A 21777-nucleotide genomic window follows, 5' to 3' on the forward strand; every position below is an offset into this window, starting at 1 on the left:
GCTCCAGTGGAAGAGGAGGAAGGGCGGATGAAACCTTTTTGCAGATTTTCCTGAATGTAATCAGACATTGCTTTAGTCTCGGGTACCGAGAGTGGGTATGTGCACCCCTTAGGAGGAGACTTTCCGGGAATAAGGTCAATGGGGCAATCCCATTTACGATGAGGAGGTAACACATCAGCTGCCTGTTCACTAAATACATCACAAAATTCTTCATATGCTGTGGGTAGGCTGGGCAAGGGCTTAATCTCAGTGGACCAGATAGGAGTTACTTCACTTACGCAATGCTTCTGGCAATAATCACTCCATTCCTCAATCTGAAGCGAGGCCCAATTGATGCAAGGTTTGTGGATTCGTAACCACGGCAAACCTAGCACAATGTCGTAAGAAGACTTAGGAATGATGAGAAACTCAATGCGTTCCTGATGAAGAACCCCCACTTGGATGGTAACAGGAGCTGTCTGATGTGTGACATCACTGCCAAGAATTTTACTACCATCGACTGCAGTCAGGTAGAGGTGTTGAGACAATGAAGAGACTGGAATATTACATTTCTTAGCAAGGTCTGAGGTAATGAAGTTCCCTGCTGCCCCAGAGTCCGCCAGGGCAGAGACGTGATAGGAACCTGCTGGAGTCTCAAGGGTAACTGGAAGTACTAAGGCAGGAGAAGGAGGAGACTTTATTAAACGGCCTAACCTGACTCCCCCATTGCAGGTTGGGGCTTGGTGTTTCCCTGGACACTCGGGACAGCACCTGATAAAGTGACCGGAAGCGGCACAATACAAACACATTTTTTTTTTTTTTTGGCTCCTGGATCATTCTTCCGGTGAGAGCCTAGATCTACCAGTTTGCTTAGGTTCTTCTGTGCTAGCAGACACTGGACGATGCAGAGGAGGGGAAGAAACTCTAGAGAAAACTTTTTCCTGCCACTCTAGACCTCTTTTTCTGAGATGTAGGTCTATCTTAAAACACATGTAGATTAAATCTTCTAACTGAACTGGAAGATCTACAAAATGCGGTTGTATCCAGTGTCCACTTAACCACGGACATGTGGACAAGTAGAACAGGGCAGACTAAGGACTATATGACTGTGACAACCCACTGGGTAGATATATGGCCTCCCGCAGCAACAACAGCAGTGGCAACAGTAGCAGCATCTTGCAAACGCCAACTCATTCGTAGGCAGGCTACGCTATGTATCACAGCTTTCCGTAAGAGGTTGTCAGCTGTGTGCCTCTTACGGAAACTGAGGGACTAGGAAAGAGAAAAAAGAAAGACTCTGTGTTGGGGCACACTTTGAAATTTGTAAATTTATTAAAACTTAACTTTTAATTGAGTTCCGCATAAAAAAAGGGTAAAAAAAAGGGTAGGTTTGATACAGAAAAATGTTCAACTACACAAAATAAACATATATTGGTAAAAATCTTCACAGAAAATGTGTTCAAATGTATAAAGTATATAAATAAATAAAGTAGTTGATAAATTCCACACAGGGAAAGAAGAATCTGATTCAAAATTAACTAACAAAAATCAGGATAAGCCTGATAACAAATTAGGAGCACCTATGGTGAAAAATATATGGAAAACAAATATATGCCTGGTTGATCAAGATAAAGGGCACAAATAGATGAAAATGAAATGAAATCACAATTGTAGTGACAATAGGTTATTAGAAATCTATTAGCCTAATTGATCAAGATAGAGGGCACAGGTAAGTATAATTATAAATATAATTCACAATTGAAATGATAATTAACTGATGGTAATCCCCTGGTCGAAGCTATGTTTGCTACCGAGAAGATCCTTGTAAGAATTTGATTCCAAACAACATTCATAAGAAAACAAAACTAAGATTGCAAAAAATAGTGGTGATTAAGGTTATTAGGGAGTAGCCAAGAAGTAGGTACAGACTTTGAAAATTCGGAAGTTGCTCTAACACTTCTGCTGTTTGTGATCAGAGGTTAAATCTTTACTGCACCTGATATTCCCAAGTGGTCACCCAGCTGGGTACTAATCAGGCTTATCAACGCTTAGCTTCCAAGATCGGATGAGATTGGGCGTTTCTGCTGAAATATGGCAGTAATTGAAACACTATGACACAAATGAGAGAGTGTAATAGAGGATGAGCAACAAGAGTACTTCTGCTGTCCAGTTAATAGTGCAGATTCTCTGTTACTACAGGCATTGCAGAGAATGGTCTCGCATCTGGATGAGAGGGTACAGAATTATAGGTGAGATAAGTAGAGGATAGGGAGGGAACCCCACCTTCTGCTGTCCACTGTCTTATATGTTATAGCGGACAGTGGATGAGACAGGTAGGTTAGGCTCACCTATTGAAAGTAAAGGTTTGAAGACAATAAGATGTACTCAAAAAAGTCGATTTATAACAGGCTACTTTGCTCAGCCAAAGGACCAGTATAGAGAAAATTACGAGAAAAAGAGCCTAAATTAGGTTACATAATGATAGTTATGAAATAACTAGGTAGCAGGATAGCCATTGTTATAGTGCTGATAAGAAACATGCACAAATTACAAATAAGTAGGCTTAGAAACAAATTATACGACATACTGCTATGCACGTAAAAATGCTAAGAGACATAAGCATTTTATATGGAAAAGATAAAAGTGGTCTATGGCAATCTAAGAAAAATCTAAGGATCACTTTAGCAAACAAAGAAAGAAATATATATGATAATAATGAAATAATTGGTAGTAATGCAGAGAGTCCCAGTGGACACATACAATACCAGGGGATACCAGGGAGTGATCTGAACTACAAAAGGTTCAGTATCACTGAGCACAGACCGCCGTTTCACCAGGGTGGCTTGTTTCACCAGGGTGGCTCTTTTTCTCGTAATTTTCTCTATACTGGTCCTTTGGCTTAGCAAAGGTGCCTGTTATAAATCGACTTTTCTGAGTACATCTTATTGTCTTCAAACCTTTACTTTCAATAGGTGAGCCTAACCTACCTCTCTCATCCACTGTCCGCTATAACATATAAGACAGTGGACAGCAGAAGGTGGGGTCCCCTCCCTATCCTCTACTTATCTCACCTATAATTGTGTACCCTCTCATCCAGATGCGATACCACTCTCTGCAATGCCTGTAGTAACAGAGAATCTGCGCTATTAACTGGACAGCAGAAGTACTCTTGTTGCTCATCCTCTATTACACTCTCTCATTTGTGTCATAGTGTTTCAATTAGTGCCATATTTCAGCGGAAACGCCCAATCTCATCCGATCTTGGAAGCTAAGCGTTGATAAGCCTGATTAGTACCCAGCTGGGTGACCACTTGGGAATATCAGGTGCAGTAAAGATTTAACCTCTGATCACAAACAGCAGAAGTGTTAGAGCAACTTCCGAATTTTCAAAGTCTGTACCTACTTCTTGGCTACTCCCTAATAACCTTAGATCACCACTATTTTTTGCAATCTTAGTTTTATTTTCTTATGAATGTCGTTTGGAATCAAATTCTTACGAGGATCTTCTCGGTAGCAAACATAGCTTCGACCAGGGGATTACCATCAGTTAATTAACATTTCAATTGTGAATTATATTTATAATTATACTTACCTGTGCTCTCTATCTTGATCAATTAGGCTAATAGATTTCTAATAACCTATTGTCACTACAATTGTGATTTCATTTCATTTTCATCTATTTGTGCCCTTTATCTTGATCAACCAGGCATATATTTGTTTTCCATATATTTTTCACCATAGGTGCTCCTAATTTGTTATCAGGCTTATCCTGATTTTTGTTAGTTAATTTTGAATCAGATTCTTCTTTCCCTGTGTGGAATTTATCAACTACTTTATTTATTTATATACTTTATACATTTGAACACATTTTCTGTGAAGATTTTTACCAATATATGTTTATTTAGTGTATTTGAACATTTTTCTGTATCAAACCTACCCTTTTTTTATGCGGAACTCAATTAAAAGTTAAGTTTTAATAAATTTACAAATTTCAAAGTGTGCCCCAACACAGAGTCTTTCTTTTTTCTCTTTCCTATTCAATTTATTACTGACTCTGGGAGCACCACCAACCTATAATAATTATCAGGTACCTTTTTAAAGGATCTCTATGCTCAGTATTGTTGGTTAGTCTAACAGTTTGCTATAATAACTTTCCTGTGCGGAACCAAACCAAACCTCTCTGTTAATCTGGAAACTGAGGGACAACATCGCAGAATGGCTTACCCCAATTAGACTCTCCTGGGGATTTGTGATATCGGACAACGCCACCAATATTGTGCGTGCATTACATCTGGGCAAATTCCAGCACGTCCCATGTTTTGCACATACAATTAATTTGGTGGTGCAGATTTTTTTTTAAATGACAGGGGTGTACAGGAGATGCTGTCGGTGGCCCGAAAAATTGCAGGCCACTTTCTACATTCTGCCACCACGTGCCGAAGACTGGAGCGCCAGCAAACACTCCTGAACCTGCCCTGCCATTAACTGAAGTAAGAGGTGGTAACGAGGTTGAATTCAACACTCTATATGCTTCAGAGGATGGAGGAGCAGCAAAAGGCCATTCAAGCCTATACATCCACCTATGATATAGGCAAAGAAGGGGGAATGCACCTGACTCAAGCGCAGTGGAGAATGATTTCTGTCTTGTGCAAGGTTCTCCACCCTTCGAACTTGCCACACGTGAAGTCAGTTCAGACACTGGCAGCTTGAGATAGGTCTTCTTATCAGGCTTTTGCAGAAGCAGCTGGAGAAATTGAAGGAGGAGCAAAGTTGGAGCGATTCCGCAAAGTATGGAGCCCTTCATTCGCTTTGCCAGGATTCAAGGGTGGTCAATCTGTTGAAATCAGAGCACTACATTTTGGCCACCGTGCTCGAACCTAGGTTTAAAGCCTACATTGTATCTCTTTCCAGCAGACACAAGTCTGCAGAGGTGCAAAGACCTGCTGGTGAGTAAATTGTCAACTCAAGCGGAACGTGACCCGTCAACAGCTCGTCATTCAATTTCTCCTGCCACTGGGGCTGCAAGAAAAAGGATAAGATTTACTAGTCCACCCACTGACGGTGATGCAGGGCAGTCAGGAGTGAGTGCTGACATCTGGTCCGGACTGAAGGACCTGCGAACGATTACTGACATGTCTACTGTTACTGCATATGATTCTGTCACCATTGAAAGAATGGTGGAGGATTATATGAGTGACAGCATCCAAGTAGGCATGTCAGACCGTCCATATGTATACTGGCAGGAAAAAGAGGCAATTTGGATGCCCTTGCACAAACTGGCTTTATTTTACCTAAGTTACCTAAGTTTACTCCAGTGTGTACTCCGAAAGAGTGTTTAGTGCAGCCGGTAACCTTGTCAGCGATTGGCGTAGGAGGTTATTTCCACAAATTTTGGAGAAGATGATGTTCATCAAAATTAATTATAAATTCCTCCGGGAAGACCTGTACCAGCAATTGCCTCCGGAAAGTACAGAGGGACCTGTGATAGTTGATTCCAGTGGGGATGAATTAATACTCTGTGAGGAGGAGGAGGATGTACACAGTGAAAGGGGTGAGTAATCGGAGGATGAGGTTTACATCTTGCATCTGTAGAGCCAGTTTGTGCAAGGAGAGATTGATTGCTTCTTTTTTGGCGGGGACCCAAACAAACCAGTCATTTCAGCCACAGTGGTGTGGCAGACCCTGTCGCTGAAATGATTGGTTTGTTAAAGTGTGCATGTCCTGTTTATACAACATAATTGTGGGTGGGAGGGCCCAAGGACAATTCCATCTAGCACCTTTTTTTTCTTCTTATCATCATGTGCTGTTTGGGGACTATTTTTTTAAAGTGCCATCCTGTCTGACACTTCCGTATATGTTCAGTGGTACTGTCATTTAATTCCAGTGATTTGGATGTATAATTCCAATTATTCTGCCATTTAATTCCAGTGATTTGGACGTAAAATTCCAGTGATTTGGGCGTATAATTCCAGTGATTTGGACGTATAATTCCAGTTGGAATTGTTTGTGTCGTTTGGCTTAGTCATACAGCTACCTCATTGCACCTCTTTGACATCTTTGCATGAGGTGCTGTTTGGGGCCTAGTTTTTGAAAAGTACCATCCTGTCTGACACTGCCATATGAGTCCAGGGGTACTGCTGTATTAGTCCTGGGGTACTGCCGTAGAAGTCCACCAATTGCAGACTTTTTTAAAAAAAATGACAGGGGCGTGCTGGAGATGCTGTCAGTGGACCGAACAATTGCGTCCCACTCTCAACATTCAGCTACTGCGTGACACTGCTAGATGGGCCAGGTGGTTTTGTCGCTTAGTTTAGTCATACAGCAACCTTGGTGCACCTTTTTTTCTTCTTTGCATCATGTGCTGTTTGGGGCCTTTTTTTTGGATCTCTGCCCTCCTGTCTGCCACTGCAGTGCCACTCCTAGATGGGCCAATGAGGTGCTGCTTGGGGCCTAGTTTTTTTAAAATTGCCCTCCTGTCTGACACTGCAGTGCCACTCCTAGATGAGCCAGGTGTATGTGCCGCACACTTGTGTCACTTGGCTTAGTCATACAGCAGCCTTGGTGCACCTCTTTTTCTTCTTTGCATCATGTGCTGTTTGGGGACTTTTTTTTATATCTGCCCTCCTGTCTGACATTGCAGTGCCACTCCTAGATGGGCCAGGTGTTTGTGCCGCACACCTGTGTCATTTAGCTTAGTCATACAGCCACCTCGGTGCAACCTTTTGGCCTAAAATCAATCTTGTGAGGTGTTCAGAATAGACTGGAAATGAGTGGAAATGAATGTTATTGAGGTTAATAATACCGTACGATCAAAATTACCCCCAAATTCTGTGATTTTAGCCATTTTTATGTTTTTTTCAAAAATCATCCAGATCCAAAGCCAAAACCAGAACACGAAAGGGTGGTTTTGGCAAAACCAAGTCAATACCAAAACACAAAAGTGGGATAAGAACCAAAACCAAAAAACAAAACACGAAAAGTGCCAGCTGCACAACTCTATATGTAATAGAATCTGGTGCAGGATGCCGACCGATCTTGTAAGTTTTTTAAATTGGCAATCATTTGCAAGGCATGGTTTTGCCTGGTTAATGATTGCTGCTTCCCGAGATCGGCCGGCATCCCACACTTCTGGCAAACTCGGACTGTATTAATTATGTCCCTTGGGAATTTTCAGATAAGGAGGCAGCTTTAGCTTGTAAGCCACCAGGTTAAAAACCCAGTCCACTGGAAAATATTGGAGAAAATTTCATTGTGGGTACCTTGAGATGAAGATTCTTGGTGGAAAGCCAAACTTTGTCTCCTGGTTTCAGACTTGGTACAGCTCACCTTTTGTGATCAGCAAACATCTTGTAACAACCTGAAGCTTTCTTAAGAAACAGATGTATTTTCTTCCAAAACAGAGAAAACTTCTGAAACGTGGAGTTGGCTGCAGTAACATCCGCAATGGATAAGGTCTGGAAGTCAGTAACTCTGGGATTCTGACCACACACTGCAAAAAATGGTATAGTATCTGAGAAGGAATGATATCTGAAATTGTGGGCAATCTCTACCCAGGGTAAGAAGTCCACCCAATTATCCTACGAGGAAGCAATATAAAGTCTCAGGAAGGTCTCCTGTTTTATCCTTTCTGTTTGCCCATTGGATTGGCAATATTATGAAGAGGAGAATTTCAACTGGACTTGTAAGGCAGAGCATAGGGCTTTCCAGAATCTAGCCACAAATTGAACACCCTGATTAGGAATTATCACTGTGGGAAGGCCATGTAATCTAAAAACCTCTCAAAGGAAAACTTGGGCTAACTTGGGTGCTGATGGTAGTCCAATGAATGGTACAAAATTACCTATCTTAGAGAATCTGTCAGTGATCATCCAGATAGTATTACACCCTTGAGACTGCGGTAAAGCAGATATGATGACCATGGACAAATGAGAGCATGGACGACTGGGAATTGACAAAGGCTGAAGAACTCCTGCAGTTGCTTAATTAAATACTTTGTGTTGGACACACTTAGGACAAGAAGCCACAAATTCTTTGACATCCGGTTTCATGCTTGGCCACCAATAGGTTTGCTGGAGAAGCTTGTATCTCTTTTGGATACCTGGATGACCAGAAAATTTGGAAACGTGCCCAAGTTAAAAAAAAATGTCAGAGCTCTGCAAACACAATAATGTTCCTGGGTGGAGACTCAGGAGAAACTTGGGTAGAAGCAAAAGCAGTGGGACTGATAATGGGTCACTCATCAGAAACCAAATTTTCATCTTCAACCATGGACCTAGATAAAGCACCTGCTTTCACATTTTGGGAACCTGATCGAGAGGCAATTTGAAAGTTAAATCTGGAAAAAAAAGCCCAGTGGGCTTGGTATTTATTCAAACATTTTACAGGCTTCAGGTAAAGCAGATTTTTGCGGTCTGTACAAATGGTAATTGGAGATTTTGCTCCTTCAAAGAGTACCTTTATTCTAGTCAATTTTATAGCCAGAAGTTTTTGATTACCGATAGCATAGTTTATCTCGGCAGGCATGAATTTGTGAGAATAAAACAAGCATGGATGAAGTTTGCCATCTTCAAAGGTCTGAGATAGTACTGCACCAACACTGACTGTGGAAGCATCCACATCAAGAATAAATGGCTTACCGTTGCGGGTCCCGCCATTCGGCCATTGCCGGTGGGCTATCTGCGGCGGCTCTGTGGCTGCACAGGGATGCGGCTGGGTCGGGCAGCGTGAGTGCGGCTTCCTGGAGGCTGGAGGGAGGACCTAGTGGCCAGCAGCTCCCTGTCGTGTCTGCAGTGCTGGGAGTTGCCATGTTGGAGACCAAGGGTAGCACCAATTAGTGTGAAGGGTGAGTGCCAGCCAGTCCTGTTTTCCTGTTGCCTATAAATAAGCTGGGATTGTTGCATTCTGTGCCAGTGCTTTGTTGTGGTTACTCTGTACCTAGTTCTGTGCTCCCGCAATTTGTTCTGTGCATCTCTTGTAATTGGTTCCGTCAGGATCTCCGAATTCTCAGCCGACTCTCGCTGTACAACGCTCGCCAGCTCTCCACTGTGCAGTCACGGTTGACCACTCTCCCACCAGTGCCTTTGGGTTCCGCAGGATTCTCGTTGCGGTTCGCTAGCTGCAGCTTGTGTTCTTCATCCACGTCTTCATATCATCCAGCATCCAGTTTCCACAGTTCTTCACCCATGTCTTCATATTATCCAGCATCCAGTTAACACAGTTCTTCATCCACGTCTTCATATCATCCAGGATCCGGTTTCCACAGTTCTTCATCCAGTCTTCACAGTTCTCCATACACATTTCCACATCACCCAGCATCCAGTTGTTACAGTTCTCCGTTCACGCCTTGTGTCATTCAGTGACTTCATTCCCTGCAGTTCTCTATATGAGAAGGAATTATCTTCGTCCTCCTTGTTTCTAGCACTCAGGGGCATCCGGCCCTTCAGGTGGACTGAGTCCAACGGATCCACAAACACAGCCTTCCCTGACAGTAAGCACTAGCCCCATGGATCCGACAATCGACCTGGCCTCCGGAGGCGATGCTACAGCCAATATTCTCTCACTCCTGGAGATTCAGGAGTCTACTCAGTCGCAGATTGTGCAATTTATGCAGACCATGTCTGATCAGATACAAGCTCTTCATGCGGCCATTAGGGCCCCACAGTTTCCAGCTCCGGTAATTTCTGTTCCTGCAGTAGTTTCCCCGACAACTGGCTCTGCAGCTACCTCCACCTAGCAAGTTCGACGGCTCCTCAAAACTTTGTATGGGATTCCGTAACCAGTGTGAAATCCAGTTTGAGCTTCAGTCGGCCAATTTCCCATCGGCCCGCACCAAGATCGCATATATTATTTCTTTACTCTCTGGTCAAGCTCTGGAGTGGGCGTCTCCGCTTTAGGAAAGAGGGGATCCAATCCTCTCCAATTATTCTGAATTTGTTTCTTCATTCAGGAAGATCTTCGACAAGCCGGGCCTAACCACCTCAGCTTCCCTTGAGATACTTCGTCTATGGCAGGGCTCGCGTTCCGTCAGTCAGTATGTAATCCAGTTCCGTATCTTGTCCTCTGAATTACGGTGGAATGAGGAGGCCTTAATTGCTGCCTTTTGGAATGGCCTTTCTGACAGGATTAAGGATGATTTGATGGTTCAGGATGTGCCCATGAAACTGGATGATCTGATTTCTACTTGTAACAAACTGGACTTACGGTATAGGGAATGTTGTCTGGAGAAAGCGTCCAAGTCCTCGTTTCCGGTTTAGACCTCGGCAAGATCCCTCTTCATCACCATCTGCCCCAGTAACTGAAGAGCCGATGCAAATCGGCCGCTCTCGGCTTTTGGAAGAAGAGCGCTATCGTCGCCGTCAAGGAAACCTCTGTATGTATTGAGGCTCTTTGGATCACTTCGTGAAGGCCTGTAAACTCCGGCCGGAAAACTCCCACTCCTAGCTTATTCCAGAGAGGTTAAGCTATGAGTTACTTTAGAATCACGTACAGGAAAGGAGCCAACTCTGCCCATTCATTTGGAAATTCCATCTTCTGTCTTCTTGGTCTCAGCTTTATTAGACTCTGGAGCAGCAGGGAACTTCATTTCTTCTGCCTTCGTCCAGCAATTTAAGATTCTAACTGTGCCCTTGGAACAGGCTATTGCTGTCACGGCGGTGGATGGGAGTCGAATCCCTAATGGTATAATCATCCTACAAACTACATATCTTAGAATGAAGACGGGCGTATTACACTCTGAATATATCTCCTTCCTAGTGATTCCCAAAGCCTCTCATGACATAATTCTCAGATTACCTTGGTTACAGAAACACAATTTAGAAATCTGTTGGCAAACTATGGAGGTCCAATCCTGGGGAGAATCCTGCACCGATGCTTTTTTGACCTCTGTTAAACCTCTTTATTCAGTTCATGTCTCCGAAATACCCACGAGTTACCAGTCTTACCATGACGTCTTCAGTATGCAAGGGGCAGATTCCTTACCATCTTACCATGAATGGGATTGCCTGATTGATTTGGTGCCAGGGAAGACTCCTCCCAGAGGCCGAATTTACCCGCTGTCAATACCTTAGACTCAGGCTATGTCTTACTACATACAAGAAAATTTGGCCAGAGGCTTCATTAGACCATCTTTGTCTCTTGCAGGGGCCTGATTATTTTTTGTTAAGAAAAAAGATGGTGACCTGCTACCTTGCATCGAATACCATGGACTCAATGAGATCACTATCAAAAATCAGTATCCACTTCCGCTGATCCCTGAACTGTTCCATCGAGTGAAGGGCCACAGTTTTTACCAAACTTGATCTATTTGATTAGAATTCGTGCTGGGGATGAATGGAAAACGGCTTTTAATACTCGAGATGGGCATTACGAGTACCTCGTTGCCGTTTGGTCTCTGTAATGCCCCAGCGGTTTTCCAAACTTATGTGAATGAACTTTTCTGGGATCTTCTCTATAAATGCTTGGTGGTATACTTAGATGATATCCTAATATTCTCCAAAGATCTAGAGTCCCATTGTCTCCAAGTCAAGGAAGTGTTAGCTCGTCTGAGGAAGAATTGATTATTCTATAAATTGGAGAAATGTACATTCGAGGTAGCGTCTAATTCATTTTTAGGTTTCATCATTTCCAGATCAGAACTATGGATGGATCCTGCCAAAGTTCAAGCTATTCGCGACTAGTCAGCCCACACGTCTCTCAAAGGGATTCAACGCTTCCTTGGCTTTAACAATTTCTACAGAAAAAAAGGGTTACTCCACCTTGGTTGCACCCATCACAGCCTTAACATGTAAAGGAGCAGATTCCGCGAATTGGACCCCTGAAGCTACTAAAGCTATTCTCGATTTGAAACAAGCTTTCACAACTGCCCCCATTCTTCGCCAACCTGACCTTGATCGTCCATTTCTTATGGAGGTGGATGCTTCCACGGAGGCAGTTGGAGCTGTTTTATCCCAAGTTACCGAGGACAAAAAGATACATCCTGCCTGTCGAACGAAACGATGCCATCGGGGAGCAGGAATTGCTTGCCATTAAGTTAGCATTCGAGGAATGGAGATATCTTTTGGAAGGAGCCCAACATCCCATCACCGATCATAAAAATCTACTCTATCTTCAAACAGCCCAATGTCTCAATCCACGGCAAGCAAGATGGGCTCTATTTTTCACCCGGTTTAATTCCAAGCTCACTTTTCGCCCAGGATCCTTGAATAAGAAAGCTGATGCCCTTTCCCGCTCCTTCAAATCTTCTGAATCTAATGATCTAAAGGATGAATAAGCTATCGTAAGTCCAACTTCTTTTTTAACAACTCAGATTTCTTCAGCTCCTGTATCCCGGCCTGGAAAAAAAATTGTTTCCCCAAATCTCCGGAAAAGACTATTGTCTTGGGCCCATGCTTCATCTTTTATGGGTCATCCTGGGGTCCACAAGACTCTTGAATTCCTTTTATGGTCCTACTGGTGGCCACGCCTTAGAACTAACGTTCAAGAATTTGTAGCCGCTTGTTCAAAATGCGCCCAACACAAGAACCCCAAGGGCCCATCACCTGGGTTGCTTCTTCCATTATCCATACCCGAAAAGCCTTGGACCCATATTTCAATGGATTTTATAACTGAGTTACCCCCATCGAAGGGACAAAATACCATCTGGGTAGTGGTGGATAGATATTCAAAGATAGCCCATTTCATTCCTCTAACTGGGCTGGCCTCGGCCCCAGTACTTGCCAAATTATTAAACTCTGAGATCTTCAGGTTGCATGGTCTCCCTTTAGAAATTGTTTCAGATCGGGGCACGCAATTTGTGACCAAATTTTGGAAAGCACTTTGTTGTTCCCTAGGCATCAAACTGAGTCATTCTTCAGCATATCACCTCCAGTCGGATGGACAAACAGAATGAGTAAACCAAGATCTGGAAACCTTCCTTTGTTTATATAGTTCCTCGTCTCAAGATGATTGGTCGGACTATCTTCCGCTGGCAGAGTTCGCTCATAACAATCTTTTCCACTCTTCTTCAGAGTCCATGCCATTCTATGTCAACTATGGTTTCCATCCGCGAGTACCGGTGTTTCGATCTCTCCCAACTCAAGAAGTGCCAGCGTCGGATTTAGTTCTCAAGCAACTTTCCAAAATTTGGACTCAAGTACGCAAGTCTTTAGTTAAAACCTCCCCTTACGTTATAAATCCTACATGGATAGAAAATGAAAGGCAGTGCCCAGTTACAAGGTGGGGGACCAAGTATGGATATCCACTCGCAATCTCAAGTTCAAAGTACCCTCCATGAAAGTTGCGCCCAGGTACATTGGTCCTTTTCTTATAGAAAGAGTGCTTAACCCTGTATCTTTCAAAGTCAAACTGCCGTCTTCCTTCAAGATCCCTAATGCCTTTCACATATCACTCCTAAAGCCTTTGATCCTCAACAAATTTTGCTTCATCCACGTTTTTCATATCATCCAGCATCCAGTCTTCACAGTTCTCCATACACGATACCACATCACCCAGCATCCAGTTGTTACAGATCTTCGTTCACGCCTTGTGTCATGCAGTGACTCCATTCCCTGCAGCTCTCTAATCCTGAACTTTTGCCTCAGCTTCTCAGTTCTGTTGTTTTAAATAAATATATGAGAAGGAATTATCTTCGTCCTCCTTGTTTCCAGCACTCAGGGGCATCCGCTCCTTCAGGTGGACTGAGTCCAACAGATCCACAAACACAGCCTGCCCTGACACAGGTTGATGTAATACTTGGGTTGGAGAAAAAGGCTTGTTTGAGAAGATGAAATACAGGAACACTTCTTCTGACCAGTGGGATGGACTGGCACCTTTATGAGTGAGAGCTGCGAGACATAAGAGTGGATAACCCTTGTATGAATTTCCTGTAATAATTGGGAAATCCAATGAATCGTTTTCTTCCAAAGTCATAGGAAGGGACCATCTGTAAATAGATTCAAGCTTCTCTGGATCCATCCGAAGTTCATTACCAGAAGTTTTTATATCCAAGGAAGGGTATTGAAGGAACTGAGAAAGTGCATTTAAATATTTTTCAATAGAAACAATTTTTCCCGAGGCGACTCACAACATCCCGGATTTGATGCCGATGAGAGGATAGATCTTGGGAAAAAATTAAAATGTCATCTAAGTAGACAACCACAAACTTGTACAGGATATCTTTGTAAATCTCATTAAAAAAATGTTGAAAGACTGCAGGTGCATTACACAAGCCGAAGGGCATCACCAAATACTTGCCCATCCCTGGTATTGATGGCAGTCTTTCACTTGTCTCTTTATTGGATTGATATTAGGTTGTGGGCTCCACGAAGATCCAGTTCAGTAAAGATAATTGCCCATTTACTCAATCAAAGAGCTCAGTTATTAAAGGGAGTGGATAACTGTTTTTGATGGTGATCAAACCCCAGTAGTCAATACATGGTCATAAGCCTTTTCTGGAGAAGATGTGGGTCATATGAAGTATTTTGTACATTTTTCTTGATATAATCAGTCATTGCTTGAGTCTCGGGAAACGAGAGGTGATAGATTTGTCCCCTATATTGAGATTTCCCAGACAGGAGGTCGACGAGGCAATCCTAATCCCAATGGGGTGGCAGAGTATTGGCAGCTTGCTGAAGACATCTATGAAGTCTTTATAGGGTTCTGGTAAGTCTGGTTGTGGCTGAACACTGGAAGTTCAGAGGAGAGAGAAATGAGACAGGCATTATTGGTGACAGGACTCCAGGCAACTAATCTGAGGGTTGTGCAATTGAAACCAGGTCATTCCAAGAACACTTTTGTGGCCTTCATATTTACTAAGAATTCAATGTCCAGAGTGAAGCATCCCTATAACCAAAGTCACTGGGAACATCTGATGGATAACCGGAAGTGCCAATTCCTTCACTGCTGCATGGGTAATAAAATTTCCTTTGTCTCCTGAATTCACAATAACAGGGAGACTGTAAACTCCAACTTTAATCATATCTGCAGATAAGATGACATCAGAAGCTTGATAATATTTCACAAGTAGACCTAACTTGACTCCTCGCTTACAAGTTAGGTGTCGTGATCCAGACTTTATTCCTCTTGTCTTAGTAGCTTATCATGACTTACCTCTGCCAACAGTATGCAGTCTTGTGTCCCTGCTACTGGGTTTAGCCCATCTTACCAGTTCTAATCTATCTGTTATGAGCCACGGCTGTGGCTCATTTCCATTTTGCATTTTGGTTATGTATTTTATGTTATACTTCTGTTTATGTTCCCCGTGGGTGTCATGGGGTGCTCGGATCTCACCCTTAAGGAGAGGATACTGTTATGAACCACAGGTAGTGGTTCATTCCTATTTTATGTTCATAAGTTGTCTTGCAGGCCAGGATTTCCCGTTGCTCTGTTTTAGAAAACTCTTGTTTGCTGCCGCTGGTGAGTCTGTGTAATTGCAGCTTGTTCCCATGTGTTCAGCCTCACCTGGCTGCTAATTGCATCTTGTCAGTTTGGAGTCATGCAACAGGGCAGCTGCATGACATAATTAATTAGGCCTCTCTGTTATATGCTGGCTGAGTGCAATTCACAGACGCTGGTGATATTTCTAGGTTTCCAGTCTGCTTGAGTTCTGAGCTTGTTCCCGGCAGTTCCTGAGCTCCTGCCTAGCAGTGTCTGTCTAGCTGCTTCCTGTGTCGATTCCTGTGTCAGTCCCTGTGTCGATTCCTGTGTCTGATCCCGTGTCCTGCCGTGAAGCGTTCCTGTCCAGAAGTCCTGTGGCTTTGCCTATGCCTGGTCGAGTTTCTGGCTTCTTGGTGTCCACCGGTCTGTCGTTTGGGATTCTGCCTGTCCTCCAGTTCTGAGAGTCTGTGTCGGCAGCGTTGGGGGTTCCTGTCTGTTTGCCAGTATTTGTACCGGTTCCGTGAGTAGCGGCTCTGCCGCGTCCGTTGGCCTAGGCCGCTGTATTCCTTGGTTATATCTGTCACTGGTGTTTTGCAGAGGGTTCTGCTTATGCTGTCACCGCCGATACACAAAAGTATTGTGTCGGCGTGTGGACAGCATTTCCTTTGTTGTTCTTTTCCTTTGGCGGCAAGCCGCACATACTTTTAGTTTTAGGCTAGTCAGTAGCCCCTGGCTTTGGTTGTTTCAGTTAGAGGGCCCCTTGTTATTACCCTGTCTCAGTTCACTCTTTGTCTCTCCTTAAGACCTGAGGGGGCATCGGAGTTGGGCAGACTTAATCCGCCCTTCAAACGCGGCTGCCATGGGCCCAAGAAACCATAGTCTCGCAAGAGTGAATTGACAGCACAGGTAAAACAACGGAGGTAGGGTGCCAGGGGCTATTCCCATTCCGTTTCCCTTTCCCAGCATTACGTCCTGGTGCTCTGGACTCTCTTTATAACATCTCCCTTGTTCTGAGCACCAGGAACCTAACATTATCACCAGCCATACCACAAAAAAGAAATAAAACTTTTTTATTTTTTGGCCCAGTCCAGTGTCTAGTCTAGAATCCAGTCCGGTGTTTATAATCCAGTCCTGTCTAGAATTCAGTGTGCAGAATCCAGTCCGGTGTTTAGAATCCAGTCCGGTGTTTAGAATCCAGTCCGGTGTTTAAAAATCCAGTCCGGTATTTAAAAAAAAATAAAAAAAAATCTAGTCTTGCCTTGTCTAGTCTTGCCTTGTCTAGTCTTGCCTTGTCTAGTCTTGCCTTGTCTTGTCTAGTTTTAAATCCTCCTATGTCTACTATGCAAGCCCTGCAGGCATCTCTCTCAGCCCTGAACTCTGCTTTCAGTGCTTTGAGTCCTGAGCGACTAGAAGTTTTGCAGCAATCCTTAAAGCAACTGCAAAACCTTCTGACTAAAATCTTGCTCATCTTGCCAGAAGTCGTTGAGAGTACATCTATCTCTAAATAGACTCTTGTTCAAGTATGGTGACATGAGAATCCTCTGGTTTAATTGAAGAGAAAAGGTTTAAAAGTTTTCTGCGGCCCAGGCTCTCAGAAGAGGAGCGTCTGCGTCGCAGAAACTTAAACTTATGCCTATATTGTGGGGGTTTAGGCCACTATCTGCAGACCTGTGAGTTGCGCAAGCCAAAGTGTGGTGACAAGTCTTGCCCTCTGGCCAAGTTGAGTCAGGATACAAGACCTACCCCTGTCTCTACTGTGGCAGAGGTACTTGTCACACAACCCACACTAAAAAGCTCTCTGTCCTATAATTGGGGTCCTTGGGCAAGGGAGCCCCATTATAGATTCAGGAATCAAAAGAGAATGTTTCTCTCCTCTCTTGAGGTTCCTGTTGAAGCAGAGTTGCAAGCCCCCGGAGTGGTGCCCGATGCCCAGGTTCCTGGAGTGGTGCCCGATGCACAGGTTCCTGGAGTGGTGCCCGATGCACAGGTTCCTGGAGTGGTGCCCGTTGCCCAGGGTCCTGGAGTGGTGCCCGTTGCCCAAGGTCCTGGAGTGGTGCCCGTTGCCCAGGGTCCTGGAGTGGTGCCCGTTGCCCAGGGTCCTGGAGTGGTGCCCGTTGCCCAGGGTCCTGGAGTGGTGCCCGTTGCCCAGGGTCCTGGAGAGGTGCCCGATGCTCAGGATCTTGGTGCGGTACCCAATGCCCAGAGTGCTGGAGCGGTATCCGATGCCCAGAGTGCTGGAGCGGTGCCCGATGCCCAGAGTGCTGGAGCGGTACCAGATGCCCAGAGTGCTGGAGCGGTACCCGATGCCCAGAGTGCTGGAGCGGTACCCGATGCCCAGAGCGCTGGAGCGGTACCCGATGCTGTAGCTTATAGAGGGACATTAAATATTATAGCTCAGGTTTCCATACCAGAAGGGGTCTCAGAAGCTGTTACCCCAGGTAAGGACTTGAAAAGCGCAACCCCAGAAAGGGTATCTAAAACCATAGTTCTAGAAGGGAACTCGAGAAGCAAAACCTCAGAAGGGATCTTTGAAGTAATATCCTCAAGTGGGGTCTCGAGAGACGCAGCCTCAAAGAAGGGTCTAGAGGTCGCTTCCCCAGGAAAGAACTTAAGAGGCATAGCATTTGTGGAGGTTCTGAAGGTTATAGCTTCAGCAAAAGTCCCGGAAGTCATAGTCCCGGGAGAAGTTTCGATAATTATCGACTCAGAGAGGGAGGCCAATGGCTCGGTCATAGTGAGGGAGGCCGATGGCTCGGTCCCAGTGGGGGAGGCCGACGGCTCGGTCCCAGTAAAAGAATCCGAGGTGCTGACCCCAGCGGGGTTCCCGGAGGCCACTGTCCCAGCGGGGTTCCCGGAGGCCACTGTCCCAGCGGGGTTCCCGGAGGCCACTGCTCCAGCGGGGTTCCCAGAGGCCACTGCCCCAGCGGGGTTCCCGGAGGCCACTGCTCCGGGTGGGGTTCAGAAAGTCACTGCCCCGGGTGGGGTTCAGAAAGTCACTGCCCCGGGTGTGGTTCAGAAAGTCACTGCCCCGGGTGGGGTTCAGAAAGTCACTGCCCCAGGTGGGGTTCAGAAAGTCTCAGCCTCGAGTAAGGTCAATAGTGATCAGGTCCTAGCAAAGCACTCTAGTCAGTCAGATGAAAATGTAGCAGATCCTGACTCTGTTGATATCTCAACATCTATAATCTTTGATGGGGACTTAGTCCAATTTCTGGCGCTTTACAAACACTATTACATCATTATGTTGTCTAGACCATTTCTGGGCATCACTTCAGAGAACCTTGTGCTCTATCTGATTTATTCTTTTAGAGGAGAGCCTTTTGAGTGGGCGACCAGCCTAATGAAAGCTGAAGATCCCATTCTTCAGGATCCCCCAGCATTCAGTGATGCAGTTATTAAAAGATATGGTTCCAAAGAAATTGGTTCAGGTTCCTCTAGGTCACTCATCTTATCTGCTGAGAGTTCACCGTATACTGTAGACTCGGTACAAGAGTCTCAGTCTGTTGTTTTGACTGCAGGATGTGCTTTTCTGTCTTCTTCTAATAGTAGTACTTTGCCTGAAAGTTCAGCTCCCAAGGGTAAGAGACCTATCTCTGATTTGAACGCAGCCTTGCTGGGTGGTACCATCAGTTCAGACAATGTTTGGGGAATTACCTTGGTCAGACCTAAAGAGCTTTGTAAAAAGAAGAAGAAGAAAAAGAAATAATTTTTGACTCTTGCCTTGATATAAAAAAAAAAAGAGATTTTTTTTTTCCTTGTCTTGTGTCCAGTGGCCACCGTCAAGGGGAGGGCACTGTTACAAGCTGTTGTTACAGCTTGTTTCTGTTTTCTTGTCTGTTAGACCAGTGTCAGGTTTTTTTTTTTGTATCCCTTGTGTTGAATTTTGGGGTCCTTTGACCCCTCCTCAAGGGGGGGGGGGTAATGTTATGAGCCACGGCTGTGGTTCATTTCCATTTTGGTTATGTATTTTATGTTATACTTCTGTTTATGTTCCCCGTGGGTTTCATGGGGTGCTCGGATCTCACCCTTAAGGAGAGGATACTGTTATGAACCACAGGTAGTGGTTCATTCCTATTTTATGTTCATAAGTTGTCTTGCAGGCCAGGATTTCCCGTTGCTCTGTTTTAGAATACTCTTGTTTGCTGCCGGTGGTGAGTCTGTGTAATTGCAGCTTGTTCCCATGTGTTCAGCCTCACCTGGCTGCTAATTGCATCTTGTCAGTTTGGAGTCATGCACTAGGGCAGCTGCATGACATAATTAATTAGGCCTCTGTTATATGCTGGCTGAGTGCAATTCACAGACGCTGGTGATATTTCTAGGTTTCCAGTCTGCTTGAGTTCTGAGCTTGTTCCTGCCAGTTCCTGAGCTCCTGCCTAGCAGTGTCTGTCTAGCTGCTTCCTGTGTCGATTCCTGTGTCAGTCCCTGTGTCGATTCCTGTGTCTGATCCTGCCGTGAAGCGTTCCTGTCCAGAAGTCCTGTGGCTTTGCCTATGCCTGGTCGAGTTTCTGGCTTCTTGGTGTCCACCGGTCTGTCGTTTGGGATTCTGCCTGTCCTCCAGTTCTGAGAGTCTGTGTCGGCAGCGTTGGGGGTTCCTGTCTGTTTGCCAGTATTTGTACCGGTTCCGTGAGTAGCGGCTCTGCCGCGTCCGTCGGCCTAGGCCGCTGTATTCCTTGGTTATATCTGTCACTGGTGTTTTGCAGAGGGTTCTGCTTATGCTGTCACCGCCGATACACAAAAGTATTGTGTCGGCGTGTGGACAGCATTTCCTTTGTTGTTCTTTTCCTTTGGCGGCAAGCCGCACATACTTTTAGTTTTAGGCTAGTCAGTAGCCCCTGGCTTTGGTTGTTTCAGTTAGAGGGCCCCTTGTTATTACCCTGTCTCAGTTCACTCTTTGTCTCTCCTTAAGACCTGAGGGGGCATCGGAGTTGGGCAGACTTAATCCGCCCTTCAAACGCGGCTGCCATGGGCCCAAGAAACCATAGTCTCGCAAGAGTGAATTGACAGTACGGGTAAAACAACGGAGGTAGGGTGCCAGGGGCTATTCCCATTCCGTTTCCCTTTCCCAGCATTACGTCCTGGTGCTCTGGACTCTCTTTATAACATCTCCCTTGTTCTGAGCACCAGGAACCTAACACTATCTTATTTGGCTATGTTCATTGCCTGGGAGGTTTGACCAGCATACAAGCTGAAGTCTGTGTTGTTAGCTGCTGATTAGCCACCTCTGTGATCTCTACTGTGTGAGTTGTTTTCACAGTTTTGAATTCAGCATTGAAGACTGCCTATGCTGTCGTCGCACAGCAATTCCAGCATGACATACCATCATGGTTCCAGCTCTCCACAGTGTTCTGTGCACTTTCCGCTTCCTCAGCATTGGGCCTACTTCCAGAGATTCCTCCAAAGCCCATGTATGGGTACCCCCATGCTGCTAACACTCAGATGACCAGATATCAGCCAATCCAAGCCATCTAGCTGTACAGCTGATTGCAGCAATCAATCTCTGACCTCCTCAGGGTATAAAGGGGAATGAGTAAGAGTCACAAGCTGCTAGAGCAATGTTATCCACTGCATTGCTGTGTGCTATCCAGAGAGCTCGTGCAAATACCTTATAAAGAATTTTCAGTGCATTTACCACTTTGCTGCTCCACTAGCTACACCATCGGTCCAGCTGATATTCTTGCTCCATTAGTTCCAGACATATTCCTGCTCCATCGGTTCCAGATGATATTCCTGCTCCAGAGGTTCCAGATGATATTCCTGCTCCGTCTGTTCCAGATGATATTCCTGCTCCATCGGTTCCAGACAATATTTCTGCTCCGTCGGTTCCAGACAATATTCCTCCTCCGTGCAGACAAACAGTGGCAGTTGCTCAATCATTCCTGGAGAAAATTATATATCAGGTGCTAGAAAGGGGGTCACAAACAGCAGACAGAGAGGGGGGGGGGGGTGTTTCCCCCCCCCCCCCCCCCCCCTCCAGTATCCCCTCAGCACACTAAAAATGACCTGTAACCATATCTGAACCTATCTGGAATTAGAATTTCAGAGAAATTGGTCACACGCATTTGCAAAGACATGTTTAGCTGCTGGCCGCATCAAGGCTTCTCTGATATCAGCAGTCCGAACACTACATAATGGCATATTCCCCCTCTGTCAGTTCCAACTGATATTCCTGCTTTATCGGTTCTTCTCGATATCCCTGCTAAACATCAGTCCCAGCCAATCCTGCAAGACATTGATCCCAGCTGATCCTGCTACAAGATCGGTCCCAGCTAATCCAGCTACAACATCGTGTGAATGCTGATTATTTTACAGGACAGAAAGCTATACCTTAATACACTTAAATTCGAGCCGCTGCAGCCGCTGTATGTAATCCTTACCCTACGTACTTTTTACACAGTTAGCATACAAAGACCCGTACCTTGTACGCACTTTGCGTACTTACGCCGCGATGGA

The 21777-nt window shown here is 44.9% G+C and overlaps 2 pseudogenes; one reads left to right on the plus strand and one right to left on the minus strand.

The window, feature by feature from the left end:
* Nucleotides 1-1963: 1963 nt before the first annotated feature.
* LOC134968101 (5S ribosomal RNA) lies at nucleotides 1964-2082 on the minus strand (annotated as a pseudogene).
* Nucleotides 2083-3196: 1114 nt separating this feature from the next.
* On the plus strand, nucleotides 3197-3315 carry LOC134968077 (5S ribosomal RNA; annotated as a pseudogene).
* Nucleotides 3316-21777: the final 18462 nt, after the last annotated feature.

The sequence above is a fragment of the Pseudophryne corroboree genome, chromosome 10 (assembly GCF_028390025.1).
Source record: "Pseudophryne corroboree isolate aPseCor3 chromosome 10, aPseCor3.hap2, whole genome shotgun sequence".
Lineage (NCBI taxonomy): Eukaryota > Metazoa > Chordata > Amphibia > Anura > Myobatrachidae > Pseudophryne > Pseudophryne corroboree.